Source organism: Centropristis striata, chromosome 24 (genome assembly GCF_030273125.1).
Source record: "Centropristis striata isolate RG_2023a ecotype Rhode Island chromosome 24, C.striata_1.0, whole genome shotgun sequence".
Lineage (NCBI taxonomy): Eukaryota > Metazoa > Chordata > Actinopteri > Perciformes > Serranidae > Centropristis > Centropristis striata.
Genome location: NC_081540.1, coordinates 1554606 through 1571005, shown reverse-complemented (window position 1 = coordinate 1571005; position 16400 = coordinate 1554606). Strand labels below are relative to the sequence as shown.

The following is a 16400-nucleotide window of genomic DNA, read 5'->3' as shown; positions in this document are numbered from 1 at the left end:
TCCTTCACTCCTGTAGCCACACGGGATCAATACCTGCTTCAGTTACGCAGCCGAAGGCATTTACAGCAATCAGCCGAGCTCAAAACAAGCTTTATCTCGTCTGTTGCAGGAGACGTTTTGCCCTCTGCAGCGTTGTTACATCACTGTGCAACAACGGCAACATTCATTACATGCAACTGCTGCAAAATAATCACTATTCCTGCTGTAGAAGTCCTAAATATGTCAGAAAACCAAACGCCATCTGCAGAAACTGTCTGAATGAAGCCAAAACACACAGATTCTGCTGTGATTTAATGCAATGAATAGATTTAAAGTATGCAGAAATAACTATATCACAATGCCGACAGATCTTTCTGCAAGACGACAAGCAAACAAGCTTTAAAATGTCTGTTTTCTGACATTTCTTTTCTTTGCCGTGCAGGAGATTCTTCACTCTACTGAGAGCACATTTATAGTTTTATTAGAAAGCTAAAAACAAGCTTTATCTCCTCTGTTGCAGGACATGTTTTGCCCTTTGCAGCGTTGTTACATCACTGTGCAACAACGGCAACATTTATTACATGCAACTACTTTTTTGTCATCAACCACAAGCAAAATAACCACTATTCCTGTTGTAGAAGTCCTAAATATGTCAGAAAACCAAACGCCATCATGCCTGGATTAATAATATCACACACCGTCTGCAGAAACTGTCTGAATGAAGCCAAAACACACAGATTCTGATGTGATTTAATGCAATAAATAGATGAAAGTATATGTAAGTATGCAGAAATAACTATGACTGCTTCAGTTAGGTAGCAAAGGCATTCACAACAACCTGCCGAGCTCAAAACAAGCTTAATATCGTCTGTTGCAGGAGACGTTTTGCCCTCTGCAGCGTTGTTACATCACTGTGCAACAACGGCAACATTCATTACATGCAACTACTACAAAATAACCACTATTCCTGCTGTAGAAGTCCTAAATATGTCAGAAAACCAAACGCTATCATGTCTGGATTAATATTATCACACAAAGTCTGCAGAAACTGTCTGAATGAAGCCAAAACACACAGATTCTGATGTGATTTAAGTGCAAAAAATGGATTAAAATGATGCAGAAATAACTATATCACAATGTCGACAGATCTTTCTGCAAGACGACAAGCAAACAACCTTTAAAATGCCTGTTTTCTGAATAGAGTTTGGCTCAATCAGAAGAGATTCTTCACTCTACTGAGTGCACATTTATAGTTTTATCAGAAAGGATCATCAAAAGAAAACTCAAAACAAGCTTTATCTCGTCTGTTGCAGGAGACGTTTTGCCCTCTGCAGCGTTGTTACATCACTGTGTAACAACGGCAACATTTATTACATGCAACTACTTTTTTGTCATCAACCACAAGCAAAATAACCACTTTTCCTGTTGTAGAAGTCCTAAATATGTCAGAAAACCAAACGCCATCATGCCTGAATTAATAATATCACACAAAGTCTGCAGAAACTGTCTATATGAAGCCAAAACACACAGATTCTGCTGTGATTTAAGTGTAAAAAATGGATTAAAATGGTGCAGAAATAACTATATCAGTCTGACTTGATGCTTTCTCAGATCTTTCTGCAAGACGACAAGCAAACAAGCTTTAAAATGTCTGTTTTCTGAATGGAGTTTGGCTCAATCAGAAGAGATCCTTCACTCTACTGAGAGCACTTTTATAGTTTTCTAATAAAGGATGGTGTCATGTTGCAGAGCCAGGCCCCCTCCACCTCTCTGTGTATTTACATGAAGCATTAGCATTTAAATGGAGCACGTGGTCGTCTGCTACAAACCTGCCAACGGAGAACAAATGCAGCATGTTGGCAGCAGAGCAGCGTTTAGTGTCCGGCTGCAGCACGGAGTCCAGTCAGACGCTAATTGAAAGGAAAATGTTCTGTTTTAAGTCTCTAATCTGCTGTTTGAACAAGTGATTGTCCATGTGATCGTCCAGCAGGCATTTGGCTTTTTTAATGACATCTTTGGCTTGAAACACCTGCTGGGTTTCTGGCTGCACAGAGCATCAAAAAGAGAGAGTTCTCCTCTCAGTGAGGGGCTGATTATAAGGTTATTTTACATGTTTTTAAAGGAAGAAATAAGTCAAATGATGCTTTTTTTCTCCTGAACTGAAACTGGAAGGTTTAGAGGAATCAGCTTTGTGCAAAACACAAGAAAAACACCCTGAGTTCTGCATAAAAAAATGCTTTTATGTGATTATAATTACATGAAATCATCTGCAGCACAGCCACAAAACATACTATAATGTGCACAAACACACACACACTGTTCTGCAGCTCTTACACACACATTTGTGGATAATGACCGCTGCAGGATCCTGCAGGTTGTTTTTATCCACCGGAGACAAACAGAACAACTAAAATGAATAAATTACAACAAACAGAGAAGCAGAACAGCAGAAACACAAAAAAAACTTTAAGAAATGTATGAAACAAATAGAAAAACTAAAAAAAAAAGAAAATTCTTATCGAGGATGAAACTATTCCTCTTTGTCTGCTAAATAACCAGCAATGGTTCTCAGGAAATCAAGACAGTTTTCCTCCTTGTAGGTGAATAAAAAAAAAAAAAACTACTCCTTGTAGGAAAAGAAAATCCAACTTCTAGCACTGAAAACTATGTATAAGTCTGCAAGTTTTTAACTAAACCCCAGCGTGGATTCTGTTGTTTTTTTTCCCTACAAACGTATTTTATACAAAGTTAAATCATCTTAAAGTGAAACAGAATGCACAATATCATGCAAAATGTGTCTAATTTACACTACCGGTCAAAAGTTTTAGAACACTCCAATTTTTCCATTTTTTATTGAAATTCAAGCAGTTCAAGTCAAATGAACAGCTTGAAAGGGTCCAAAGGTAAGTGGTGAACTGCCAGAGGTAAATAAAAAAAGGTAAGCTTAACCAAAACTGGAAAATAATGTACATTTCAGAATTATACAAGTAGGCCTTTTTCAGGGAACAAGAAATGGGTTAACAACTTAACTCTATGGAGTCTTGGGCTATTTTGTCCATTTTTGAATTCTTTTCATGTCTTTGTAAGTCATTTTGTTTCTTTTGGTGTCTTTTTTTTGGTCATTTTGTGTTTTTAGTCCTTTAGTCCAACATAAAATGTGATTTTGAATCTTTTTTTATTTTCAAAACACTATCATGCTCAATAAAGAATTTTAAATGTTGCAAATGTGCATTAATTTCAGAGTAGACTGAGACATTAAACTGCATCATTTTCAATTAAATTCTGGAAAAGTTGGTGTGTTCTAAAACTTTTGACCAGTAGTGTATCTCTGAATTCAGTATTTATGGTGCTGCAGAGACGTCTCTTAACATTAATTCACTTTAATATATTTTTTAACGATGCACAAATGATCATTTCCTGCAAGATCACATCACACTTGCAGTATCAGTAAAAAAAAACAACTATTTTCCCAGGTTGTTCCGCCCTTGAGCAGAGTTTAGGAGAGTGGATTTAAAGTGCAGCACAAACGTGAAGCTCAGGGCTTTGGACTAAACTCCTCCTCCTCCTCCTCCTCCTCTTCCTCCTCTAGAGGTCGTGGAGATATCTGCACCGAAGGCAAAAGGAGCGTCGGCTGGTTGTGTGAAGGCACAAATCAGAAAGTATTAACAATGTCCCAGAGATTGTGCTGACGAGGCGGATCTCCTTCACGGCCTGAGAAGGACTTTGTGCAGACCTCGGGTCGCAGGATTAAAGAGAAGATGATTGCCTCGCACAAACCCCAGTGGTGCTCCACGAGGAGCACAATCAGCTCGCCGCAATGACATTTACCCCACAATCCCAAAACAGGAGACAATAGAGATAGAGAGGCAGCTGTGTGTGTGTGTGTGTGTGTGTGTGAGGCTGATAACAGGACGAGTATTACATCAAAAATCTAAAACGGTCTTATTGTGGCCGATTGTCCAGTTTTTGTCAAGGTTGTGCTGCTAAAATGTGTTTTTTTTTGCAGCCAGTAAGTAAAAACCATGATAGAAACCTTCTCCAGACTAAAGGTTACATCACTGTGCATGGAGGAAACTCAATAACGGCGACAATAATTACATGCAATTACTGCAAAATAACCACTATTCCTGCTGTAGAAGTCCTAAATAAATCAGAAAACCAAACGCCACCATGCCAGGATTAATAATATCACACGCCGTCTGCAGAAATGAAGCCAAAACACACAGATTTAATGCAATAAATAGATGAAAAGTTTGCAGAAATAACTAGGACTGCTTCAGTTAGGTATCAAAGGCATTTACAGCAATCTGCTGAGATAAAAACAAGCTTTATGTCGTCTGTTGCAGGATGCATTTTGCCCTCTGCAGCGTTGTTACATCACTGTGCAAAAACGGCAACATTCATTACATGCAACTACTTTTATGCAGCAAAATACATGCCAAATTATCACTTTTCCTGTTGTAGAAGTCCTAAATATGTCAGAAAACCAAACGCCATCATGCCAGGATTAATAATATCACACGCCGTCTGCAGAAACGAATCCAAAACACACAGATTCTGCTGTGATTTAATGCAATAAATAGATGAAAAGTATGCAGAAATAACTAGGACTGCTTCAGTTAGATATCAAAGGGCATTTACAGCAATCTGCTGAGATAAAAACAAGCTTTATCTCGTCTGTTGCAGGATGCATTTTGGCCTCTTCAGCATTGTTACATCGCTGTGCAAAAACGGCAACATTCATTACATGCAACTACTGCAAAATAACCACTATTCCTGTTGTAGAAGTCCTAAATAAATCAGAAAACCAAACGCCATCATGCCTGGATTAATAATATCACATGCAGACTCCTGAAACTGTCTGTATGAAGCCAAAACACCCGTGTATTTTGGCTTCATACAGACATTTTCTGCTTTGATTTAATGCAATAAATAGAATATATGTATGCAGAAGTAACTATAAGTGCTTCAGTTGCGTAGCAAAGACATTTACAGCAATCAGCCTCAGATTTCTAAAAAGGCTGAGTCTTATTGTGGCCGATTGTCCAGTTTTTTGTCAAGGTTGTGCTGTTAAAGTGTGTTTTTTTTGCAGACAGCAAGTAAAAACCATCATAGAAACCTTCTCCAGACTAAAGGACACAAAAGAAAGTTTGTCAGCACCATTCATAGCGACTTATAGGAGCGTTTTGCAGCTCGCGGTGCAGATTGTGTATCATTATCATCTCCTGATTCCTTCACTCCTGCAGCCGGCAGATCAATACCTGCTTCAGTTACACAGCAAAGGCATTTACAGCAATCAGCCGAGATAAAAACAAGCTTTATCTCGTCTGTTGCAGGAGACGTTTTGCCCTCTGCAGCGTGTTACATCACTGTGCAACAACGGCAACATTTACTACATGCAACTGCTGCAAAATAACCACTATTCCTGCTGTAGAAGTCCTAAATATGTCAGAAAACCAAACGCCATCATGCCTGGATTAATAATATCCGCTGTCTGCAGAAACTGTCAATATGAAGCCAAAACACACAGATTCTGCTGTGATTTAATGCAATAAATAGATGAAAAGTATGCAGAAATAACTATAAGTTCTTCAGTTAGGTATCAAAGGCATTTACAGCAATCAGCAGAGATAAAAACAAGCTTTATCTCGTCTGTTGCAGGACACTTTTTGAACTCTGCAGCGTGGTTACAGCTCATACTTAAAGTTTGGTGCACTGCAAGTTTTGTGTTCATTCATGCTGAGATGCAGAAGTGTAAACAGTTTATTTTGGTAATTTTACATCTTTCTTTGGTCAATTTGTGTCTTTTTTTTGTCATTTTGTGGCTTTTTTGGTCATTTTGTCCCTTTTTTGGGTCATTTTGTCCCTTTTTTGTGTCATTTTGTCCCTTTTTTGGGTCATTTTGTGTCATTTTTTATTATTTTGTGGTCAATTTGTGCTTTTTTGGTCATTTTGTCTCTTTTTTTGTCATTTTGTCTCTTTTTATAGTCATTTTGTCTCTTTTTTGGGTGATCTGTGAGATTGTGTTCAGTGAGCGAGGGTCGCGGACAACATGCATGTTAAATTGGGGGGTCGCGACTCAAAAAGATTGAGAACTACTGCAGTAGAGGAACTGTACATTTTACAGTAACTTACTGGCGAAACTGCTGCCAGTAATTTACTATAAAAGTTTTACGGTGTGTATAAAAACAGAAGCAGAGTTTTAAAACTGTCTCTGGATTCCATGAAGCATAAAGTCCTGAGCTACAGTCAGATTAGTGTCCGGCTGTACTCGCTGCTTATAAAAAGAGTTATTGGGGAGCTAACGCGGCTAGCTGGAACAGGCGGATGACCTTCCCTGGAGAAGTTGTGAGTCAGGTGAGAGGAAAACACGGAGGTAATTAGAGACGCAGCGTCCTGATGCTAATGAGTGTCCGACTGTCAGGAGTCCTCCAGCTCTTTTTATCCAAGTCTCCCCTGGGCCGACATAGAGAGGAGGAGGAGGGCGTCGGGTCGATTGATTCCTCTCTCCAATGCTCCGGTTCTGGAGATCAATGCAACATGAAGGTATTTGTGTCCTCATTAATGCTGTTTGCTCAGCCGATCGATGCAGATTGAAGCTCCGATCGGCTCGGCTGCAAATCTGTGGAGCTGCAGAAGCTTCAGAGCCGTTAGAGCGACGTTTAAATCCTTCACATGGCTCAGCATCATGCATGCAGTAACTGAATGTTTCTCTTCTGCAGGATTTATTTATATATATTATACAATTACCCGGAAAAAAAGGCCAAAAATTACACAGATTACCAAAAAAAACGCAAAAAAAGACACAAAATTACCAGAAAAAAGAGACAAATTCCCCAAAAAGATCACAAAAATACACAAAATTATCCAAAAAAGACACAAAATTTCAGGTTCATATTCACAGTGTTGGTTGCAGCATCATGCATGCAGTAATTGAATGTTTCTCTTCTGCAGGATTTATTTATATATATTATACAATTACCCGAAAAAAAAGGCCAAAATTGACACAGATTACCAAAAAAAGCACAAAAAAGACACAAAATTACCAGAAAAAAGAGACAAAATCCCCCAAAAAGATCACAAAAATACACAAAATTATCCAAAAAAGACACAAAATTTCAGGTTCATATTCACAGTGTTGGTCGCAGCATCATGCATGCAGTAATTGAATGTTTCTCTTCTGCAGGATTTATTTATATATTATACAACTAACCGAAAAAAAAAGGCCAAAATTGACACAGATTACCAAAAAAAGACAAAAAAAGACACAAAATTACCAGAAAAAAGAGAGAAAAAACCCCAAAAAAGATCACAAAAATACACAAAATTATCCAAAAAGACAAAAAAATACCAAAAAAAGACACAAAATTACCGATCGATGCAGATTGAAGCTCTGATCGGCTCGGCTGCAAATCTGTGGAGCTGCAGAAGCTCCAGAGCCGTTAGAGTGATGTTTAAATCCTTCACGTTGCTAAAGGGACAGAAGGAAATACTCCTAAATAACATGCATGTATGGATGCATGTATGAAAAGTTAAAGTGGCTGCTGGTTCCCTGATGGTGTGTTTGTTTGGTAGCGTGCCTCTGATCCTTCAAAGGTCTTTGTTTGGTTCATTAGTGCAGCAAATATTCCCTCAAGTTTCCTTCATAACGTCATGTTGTGGTAATTAAATGCTCTTCACTAATGAGAGCGCTCACTGGTGTTTCCTGCAGCTCATTTTCTAACAGAGAGAATCTACAGAATGCTCCTTTAAAGCTTCTTGAAGCTCTGCAATGTCTTGGGAAGTTTGCACATGTAAAAAAAGGAACTTCCTTGGTGAAAATGTGGTTTTTTAAAGATCCAATCATTAGTTTCTGCAGGATAAACCGCAAAAATAGTAACTACAGCCATGCAAAATACAGATATTTCCCTCTGAAACTAGTTTAATGTGAACAAGATAAGACTTGGCATTTAAAATAAAAGACCTACAACTTGCAGATCTCTGAGAATCCGAGAGAGGGAGCTCAGAAAAATGCAGCATTTCTGTAGTATTTTCTGGTTAAAGTTCAGTAGAAAACTGCTCCTTTAAAGCTTCTTGAAATCTGCAATGTTTTGGTCAGTTTGCACATGTTAAAAGGAACTTCCTCTGTGAAAATGTGTTTTTTTAAAAGATCCAATCATCAGTTTCTGCAGAATTTACAGCATAAACAGCAACATCAGCCATGCAAAAGATGGAGTGGAGGCTAAAAACTACCATATTTCCCTCTGAAACTAGTTTAATTTGAACAAGATAAGACTTGGCATTTAAAATAAAAGACCTACAACTTGCAGACCTCTGAGAATTGTGGAGAGGGAGCTCAGAAAAATGCAGCATTTCTGTAGTATTTTCTGGTTAAAGTTAAGTAGAAACCGCTCCTTTAAAGCTTCTTGAAGCTCTGCAATGTTTGCAATGTTAAAAGGAACTTCTTTTTGGTGGAAATGTGGTTTTTAAAAGATCCAATCATCAGTTTCTGCAGAATTTACAGCATAAACAGCAACGTCAGCCATGCAAAAGATGGTAAAAACTACCATATTTCCCTCTGAAACTAGTTTATTTTGAACAAGATAAGACTTAAATAAGAAAATAAAAGACCTACAACCTAAAAGACCTCTGAATCGTAGAGACGGAGCTCAGAAACATGCAGCATTTCTGTATTATTTTCTGGTTAAAGCTGAGTAGAAAACGAGGCTCGGAGCTGCATATCGACCTGACACACACACATCTATCTGCCGATTCCCTCTAGAGTTTTTTCAGCCACTTCATCTTCCTGCTTCAACCTTTGACCCCACACATCTGCGTCTCCACGGATACTATCATTTGTCAGCGTTGTGTGAAGCGTCTTGGCCTCCTCGGAGCCTCGTGTCCTTAAAAGGCTTCAGGATCTTCTCTCAGAGTCCATATCTCTCATCAAACGTCAGCTCTAATCCCTCTCACAGCTTCTCCTTTATTATCAGTGGCAGCTTTTCTTTCTGCAGCGCTCAGGAGTCTCCAGCTGCACACACACACACAATCAACTAAGCTGCAGTAACACACTGTGGCCAGCAGGGGGCGGTGTGATGTGTTGCTGGAGGATAATTCGTCAGGAAACAGGAGAAGAAGAAGAGAAAACAACAAGAACAGAGAAAATGGAGAGAATTCGTTGTATTGGTCATTTTGTGTCATGTCTTTTTTGTAATTTTGTCGTCAATTTGTATCTTTTTGAGTAGTTTTACATCTATTTTAGCCATTTTGTGTTTTTTGTTGTGGTCAATTTGTGTCTTTTTGTGGTCAATTTGTGTCTTTTTTGGTCATTTTGTGTCTTTTTTGTGGTCAATTTGTGTCTTTTTAGTAATTTTATGTCTTTTTTGTGGTCAATTTGTGTCTTTTTTGGTCATTTTGTGTCTTTTTTTGTGGTCAATTTGTGTCTTTTTTGGTCATTTTGTGTCTTTTTTGTGGTCAATTTGTGTCTTTTTAGTAATTTTATGTCTTTTTTGTGGTCAATTTGTGTCTTTTTTGGTCATTTTGTGTCTTTTTTTGTGGTCAATTTGTGTCTTTTTTTGTGGTCAATTTGTGTCTTTTTTGGTAGTTTTACATCTATCTTGGTCATTTTATGTCTTTATTGTGGTCAATTTGTGTCTTTTTAGTCATTTTATGACTTTTTTGTGGTAAATTTGTATCTTTTTGAGTAGTTTTACATCTATTTTGGCCATTTTGTGTCTTTTTTTGTGGTCAATTTGTGTCTTTTTTGGTCATTTTACGTCTTTTTTGTGGTCAATTTGTGTCTTTTTTGGTCATTTTATGTCTTTTTTGTGGTCAATTTGTGTCTTTTTTGGTCATTTTATGTCTTTTTTGTGGTCAATTTGTGTCTTTTATGGTCATTTTGTGTCTATTTGTCATTTTACATATTGTTTTGTCGTTTTATATATATATACTTTGTCAATTTGTGTCTTTTTGTGGTCAATTTGTGTCTTTTTTGGTCATTTTATGTCTTTTTTGTGGTCAATTTGTGTCTTTTATGGTCATTTTGTGTCTATTTGTCATTTTACATATTGTTTTGTCGTTTTATATATATATACTTTGTCAATTTGTGTCTTTTTGTGGTCAATTTGTGTCTTTTTTGGTGATTTTGTGTCTTTTTTGTGGTCAATTTGTGTCTTTTTAGTAATTTTATGTCTTTTTTGTGGTCAATTTGTGTCTTTTTTGGTCATTTTGTGTCTTTTTTTGTGGTCAATTTGTGTCTTTTTTGGTCATTTTATGTCTTTTTTTGTGGTCAATTTGTGTCTTTTTTGGTAGTTTTACATCTATCTTGGTCATTTTATGTCTTGATTGTGGTCAATTTGTGTCTTTTTAGTCATTTTATGACTTTTTTTGTGGTAAATTTGTATCTTTTTGAGTAGTTTTACATCTATTTTGGCCATTTTGTGTCTTTTTTTGTGGTCAATTTGTGTCTTTTTTGGTCATTTTACGTCTTTTTTGTGGTCAATTTGTGTCTTTTTTGGTCATTTTATGTCTTTTTTGTGGTCAATTTGTGTCTTTTATGGTCATTTTGTGTCTATTTTGGTCATTTTACATATTGTTTTGTCGTTTTATATATATATACTTTATCATTTTGTGTCTTTTTTGTCATTTATATATATTTTTTCCTCTTTTTGTGGTCAATTTGTGCCTAATTTCACGTCTACATTGGTTATTTTGTTTCTTTTTGGTCATTTTGTGTCTTTTTTGTTGTTGTTTTTGTGTCCAGAAACTCTTAAAAAATAGCAGTCAAAGCAAATTTGAAGCGAAATTTGTGGCATCAGCTTGAAAAGCATGAAAAAGCTCACAATGTCAATCCTAAAAAACAAGTCTTTAAACAATAAGATAATTAGATAAGCACATAATAATAATACTAATAGTTAAATAAGCACATAAAGCTATGGTCAGTAGGTAAATTAGACTCTAAACTATATAATTATTGCTAGATATCAGAATAAATACATGGTAAGCTTCATGTTTATCACAGTGCATGCATTCTTTTCCTGCAGACGATGGTTTTAATATCGTTATTCTGCGACCACTTTTGCAAACATTATATAATTTTTCGCCGTGACTCAGTGGTAAAAGAGATTCTCCTGCAGCATCATCAGGTACATTCAGCCTGATTAAAAACTGCTGCAAAGTTATGAACAAACACTGTCCCCTATGGGTCCCATGCAGCTTAAATAAAGATGGAAGATTGATGATTTGATGAAAAATAAGTCCGGCACGGCAGCATTAAAAGACAATAAAGCCTAATGGCAACATGCAACAAACAGACAGCACACCTGGATCACCTCCAGACCTCTTATAAAACTATTAATCCTCATTGGTGTCGCAGTCAAACTTCCCCTCTCAGCGTTATGCAATAATCTGAATACATATGGCGTGTTGGAGGTCGCCACGCGGACTCTGTCTGAACCAGCAGAAACCGCTTTAAACGTTCTCTCTGCAGCTTCTGGAGCCTTGAACGCATCACGACAACAGCAGCTGTCAGGACACGTCATGCACTATGCATCAGCAGCATCGCACGCCAACAGATTATGGAAAGGATGGAAAGAATATATATAAATATACAGTTCTACCAAGACTAACTGCAGCAACTACTGGAAAAAATTTAGGTTTTAGGGTGAAAAACTGCTAAACCATGACAGTAAAAGACGTAAACTGACCAAAAAAGGCACAAAATGACCAAAAACAAGATGTAAAATGACCAAAAAAAGACACAAAATGACCAAAAAAAAGACACAAAATGACCAAAAGACATAACATGACCAATAAAGACATAAAATGACCAAAAAAAGACGTAAAATGACAAAAAAAATATATAAAATGACCAAAAAATTATGTAAAATGACCAAAAAAGACATAAAATGACCAAAAAAAACCCTGTAAAATTACCAAAAAAAGATGTAAAATGACCAAAAAAGACACAACATAAGACTACACTGTAAAAAATGTCTGTAGATTTTAGGGTGAAAAACTGTTAAACCATGACACTAAAAGAGGTGAAATGATAAATGGTTAATTCAGTTTCAGTAACAATAAACTGTTAATGTTATATTGTGTGTTTTTTAAAATAATTTTGTGTTTTTTTAAATAACTTTGTGTCTTTTTTTGGTAATTTTGTGTCTTTTTTAATAATTTAGTGTCTTTTTTTTGTAATTTTGTGTCTTTTTCGTAATTCTGTGTATTTTTTGGTCATTTTGTGTCTTTTTTGGGGTAATTTTGTGTCTTTTTTTTGTCATTTTGTGTCTTTTTTTTGTCATTTTGTGTCTTTTTTTGGTCATTTTGTGTCTTTTTTGTAATTCTGTGTCTTTTTTTAGGTCATTTTGTGTCTTTTTTGGTAATTTTGTGTCTTTTTTGTGATTTTGTGTCTTTTTTGGCCATTTTGTGTCTATTTAAATAATTTTGTGTCTTTTTAAATAATTTTGTGTGCCTTTTTAAATAATTTTGTGTATTTTTTTTTAGTAATTATGTGTCTTTTTTGGTCATTTTGTGTCTTTTTTTGGTCCTTTTGTGTCTTTTTTTAGTAATTATGTGTCTTTTTTGGTCATTTTGTGTCTTTTCTGGGTCATTTTGTGTCTTTTTTTTAGTCATTTTGTGTCTTTTTTTGGTCATTTTGCATCTTTTTTTTGTCATTTTGTGTCTTTTTTTTAGTAATTTTGTGTCTTTTTTTGGTCATTTTCATCTTTTTTTGGTCATTTTGTGTCTTTTTTGGTCATTTCTGTGTATTTTTTTAGTATTTCTGTGTATATTTGGTCATACTGATAGTGGCTCCAGCGGCCCCCAGGTATTTGGGTGTGAGACCCCTGGTGTACCGGTGCTGTGCAGTAACTACGCTCTTGTTTTGGAGATGAAGAGAACAGAAACTATCTTGTGTGGAGTCTTGAGGGAGGTGAGCTACATCCTTCCCAGGGTGCCTTGCTCCAGCAGCTAATGAACACGTCTCTCCTCCACCCAGCGCTGAAATCACTCCAGAACTGAACTGAACTGGACTTCAGAGCAGAGAAACCTTCCCACTGGCCCCCCCCCGGCCCCCCAAGGGCTCTAAATGGGTGATTCGCTGCTGCAAAATGCTCCAGATAGAGAGAGAGGAGCAGAGTCAGGACTAAAAATTACCCAGTGTGCACCTGGAGGAGGAAGGGACGCTGCAAATGTCACCTCTGGAATATTTTCCACCACTTTATCTCACCACCAGACTCTCTGTTGGAGTCTAACAGCTGATATTTAAGCTCTGCTCCAAAGACTCCACACTGCATCCACAAAAACACAAATTTAACCCAGCAGAGAACAGTAGTTGCAGGTGTAGCGCTGCCTGGAACGCTCAGTTTGTTTGTGAAGTTGCACAAAAAAAATCAAGGGAGAAATAGTCCTGAAACTACTCTGTTTTCTGCAGCATAAAATCACAGTTTTTGTCAAAGCATCATTTAGTGTATTTTTTGTCATTTTGTATCTTTTTTTGGTAATTTTGTGTCTTTTTTTTTGTAATTTTGTGTCTTTTTTTAGTAATTTTGTGTCTTTTTTTGTCATTTTGCATCTTTTTCTGGCCATTTTGCATCTTTTTCAGTTATTTTGTGTCTTTTTTGATCATTTTATGTCTTTTTTTAGTAATTATGTGTCTTTTTTGGTAATTTTGTGTCTTTTTTTAGTAATTATGTGTCTTTTTTTGGTCATTTTGCATCTTTTTCTGGCCATTTTGCATCTTTTTCGGTTATTTTGTGTCTTTTTTGGTCATTTTATGTCTTTTTTTTAGTAATTATGTGTCTTATTTTGTCATTTTGTGTCTTTTTCGGTCATTTTGTGTCTTTTTTGGTCATTTTATGTCTTTTTATAGTAATTATGTGTCTTTTTTTGGTCATTTTGTGTCTTTTTTGGTCATTTTATGTCTTTTTTTAGTAATTTTATTTATTTTTTTAGTAATTATGTGTCTTTTTTTAGTAATTATGTGTCTTTTTTTGTCATTTTGTGTCTTTTTTTTTAGTAATTATGTCTCTTTTTTGGTCATTTTGTGTCTTTTTTTAGTAATTAAGAAAGAAATTTAACCCAGCAGAGTACAGTAGTTGCAGGTCTGTTTGTTTGTGTTTTGTGTGACTTTGGTAAATCAAACTGAAACATTTAAAACACCAAAGTCACACAGAACACAAATAAATTCACAGATGGAGAGAGAAGTAGTCCAGCAAGTCATGTTTTCTGCACGGTGAAATTTATGTTTTTGTAAACAGTCATGGTGGCATTAAAACGGCTTCAGTTCCCTGTTAGAAAAGGCCTCTCTGATACCAGAATAAGCTGAAAACTGGTTGATTTCTTTTAGAAATAGATTGTATAAATACACTAAATTATGCTTTAGCGTCTCTTCAAAGCAACCAGACTCCATTGATAAAAAGCAGTTATTTTATGCTGTTGAACAAGGAAGTTGCTGGACTATTTCTTCTTGGACGATCTGGTTGATTTTTTTGGTGTTTTGTGTGACTTTGGTGTTTTAAAACGATTCAGTTTGATTCACCAAAGTCACATAAAACACAAATAAATGAACAGATCGAGGGAGAAGTAGTCCAGCAAGTGATGCATTCTGCACGGTGAAATTTATGTTTTTGTAAACAGAGTCTGGTGGCTTTGAAAGGAGCATTAAAACGGTTTAAGTTCCCTGTTACAAAAGAGCAGTCTGATGCCAAAATACGCTGAAATATATGACAAAAACAGTCATTTTATGCTGTGGAACAGGGTATTTGCTGGACTATTTCTTCTTCAATCTGCTCATTTATGACAAAATCACAAAAACAAACTAACCAACTGATCCAGGCAGCGGTAGACCTGCTACTCATGTATTCTTTTTGCTAAAAATTATGTTTTTCCTCAATGGAGTCTGGTGGGTTTGAAGAGAGCATTTACACATCTTCAGTTCCCTGTCGAATAGAGCTGTCTCATGCAAAAATAAGATGAAAAATACACTAAATATAGCGTGCACTTGTTATAGACGGACTGATTTCTTGCTTTTGTGTTGTCTTTCTGCAGCACCACATTACTTAACTTAACCGGAGCCTGCAGACCACCAAATACTGCAGGAATACACAGACTACAAGCTCACTGCACAAATATAAGCCATCCCTTTCACACTGCAGCTGGATCCGTCTAGTGCAAACTAGATTCAACCACTGTAGCACAAATATTAAATGTTTTCCAACCATTTTAACAAGTTTAATGGCTGTAAAGAGACCAAAACATGGTGATTTCTGAGCTCTGGCAAGTCAGCCAGTGTGCATTTTTGTGCAAACTAGATTCAACCACTAAAAAACACAAATATTAAATGTTTTTCAACAATTTGTATGAGTTAAATGGCTGTAAAGAGACTAAAACATGTTGATTTCTGAGCTCTGGCAGGTCAGCCAGCATGCATGTTGCAGCTGGATCTGTCTTGTGCAAACTAGATTCAACCACTGAAACACAAATATTAAATGTTTTCCAAGTTAAATGGCTGTAAAGAGACTAAAACATGGTGATTTCTGAGCTCTGGCAAGTCAGCCAGCATGCATTTTTGTGCAAACTAGATTCAACCACTAAAAAACACAAATATTAAATGTTTTCCAACAATTTTAACAAGTTTAATGGCTGTAAAGAGACCAAATCGTGTTGATTTCTGAACTCTGGCAGGTCTGCCAGCGTGCATTTTTGTGCAAACGAAATTCAACCACTGGAGCACAAATATTAACTGTTTTCCAACAATTCTAACAAGTTAAATGGCAGTAAAGAGACCAAATCGTGGTGATTTCTGAGCTCTGGCAGCTTGCATATTGCAGTGGATCTGTCTTGTGCAAACTAGATTCAACCACTGAAACAAATATTAAATGTTTTCCAACCATTTCTATGAGTTAAATGGCTGTAAAGAGACTAAAACATGGTGATTTCTGAGCTCTGGCAGGTCTGCCAGCGTGCATTTTTGTGCAAACTAGATTCAACCACTAAAAAACACAAATATTAAATGTTTTACAACCATTTCTATGAGTTAAATGGCTGTAAAGGACCAAAGTATGGTGATTTCTAAGCTCTGGCAGGTCAGCCAGCGTGCATTTTGCAGTGGATCTGTCTTGTGCAAACTAGATTCAACCACTGTAGCACAAATATTAAATGTTTTGCAACCATTTTTCCAAGTTAAATGGCTGTAAAGAGACCAGAACATGGTGATTTCTGACCTCTGGCAGGTCTGCCGGGCTGGCCTTTCTGTGCAAACTAGATTCAACCACTAAAAACACAAATATTAAATGTTTTCCAACCATTTCTATGAGTTAAATGGCTGTAAAGGACCAAAACATGGTGATTTCTAAGCTCTGGCAGGTCAGCCTGCATGCATTTTGCAGTGGATCTGTCTTGTGCAAACTAGATTCAACCACTGAAACAAATATTAACTGTTT

At 36.4% G+C, this 16400-nt stretch overlaps 1 protein-coding gene across 1 annotated transcript in view; it reads right to left on the bottom strand.

Moving 5' to 3' along the window:
• Window positions 1–16400, bottom strand: part of LOC131962737 (potassium voltage-gated channel subfamily H member 7-like) — a 111099-nt gene that overhangs the window by 91883 nt on the left and 2816 nt on the right. The gene's annotated exons all lie outside the window — the stretch shown is intronic.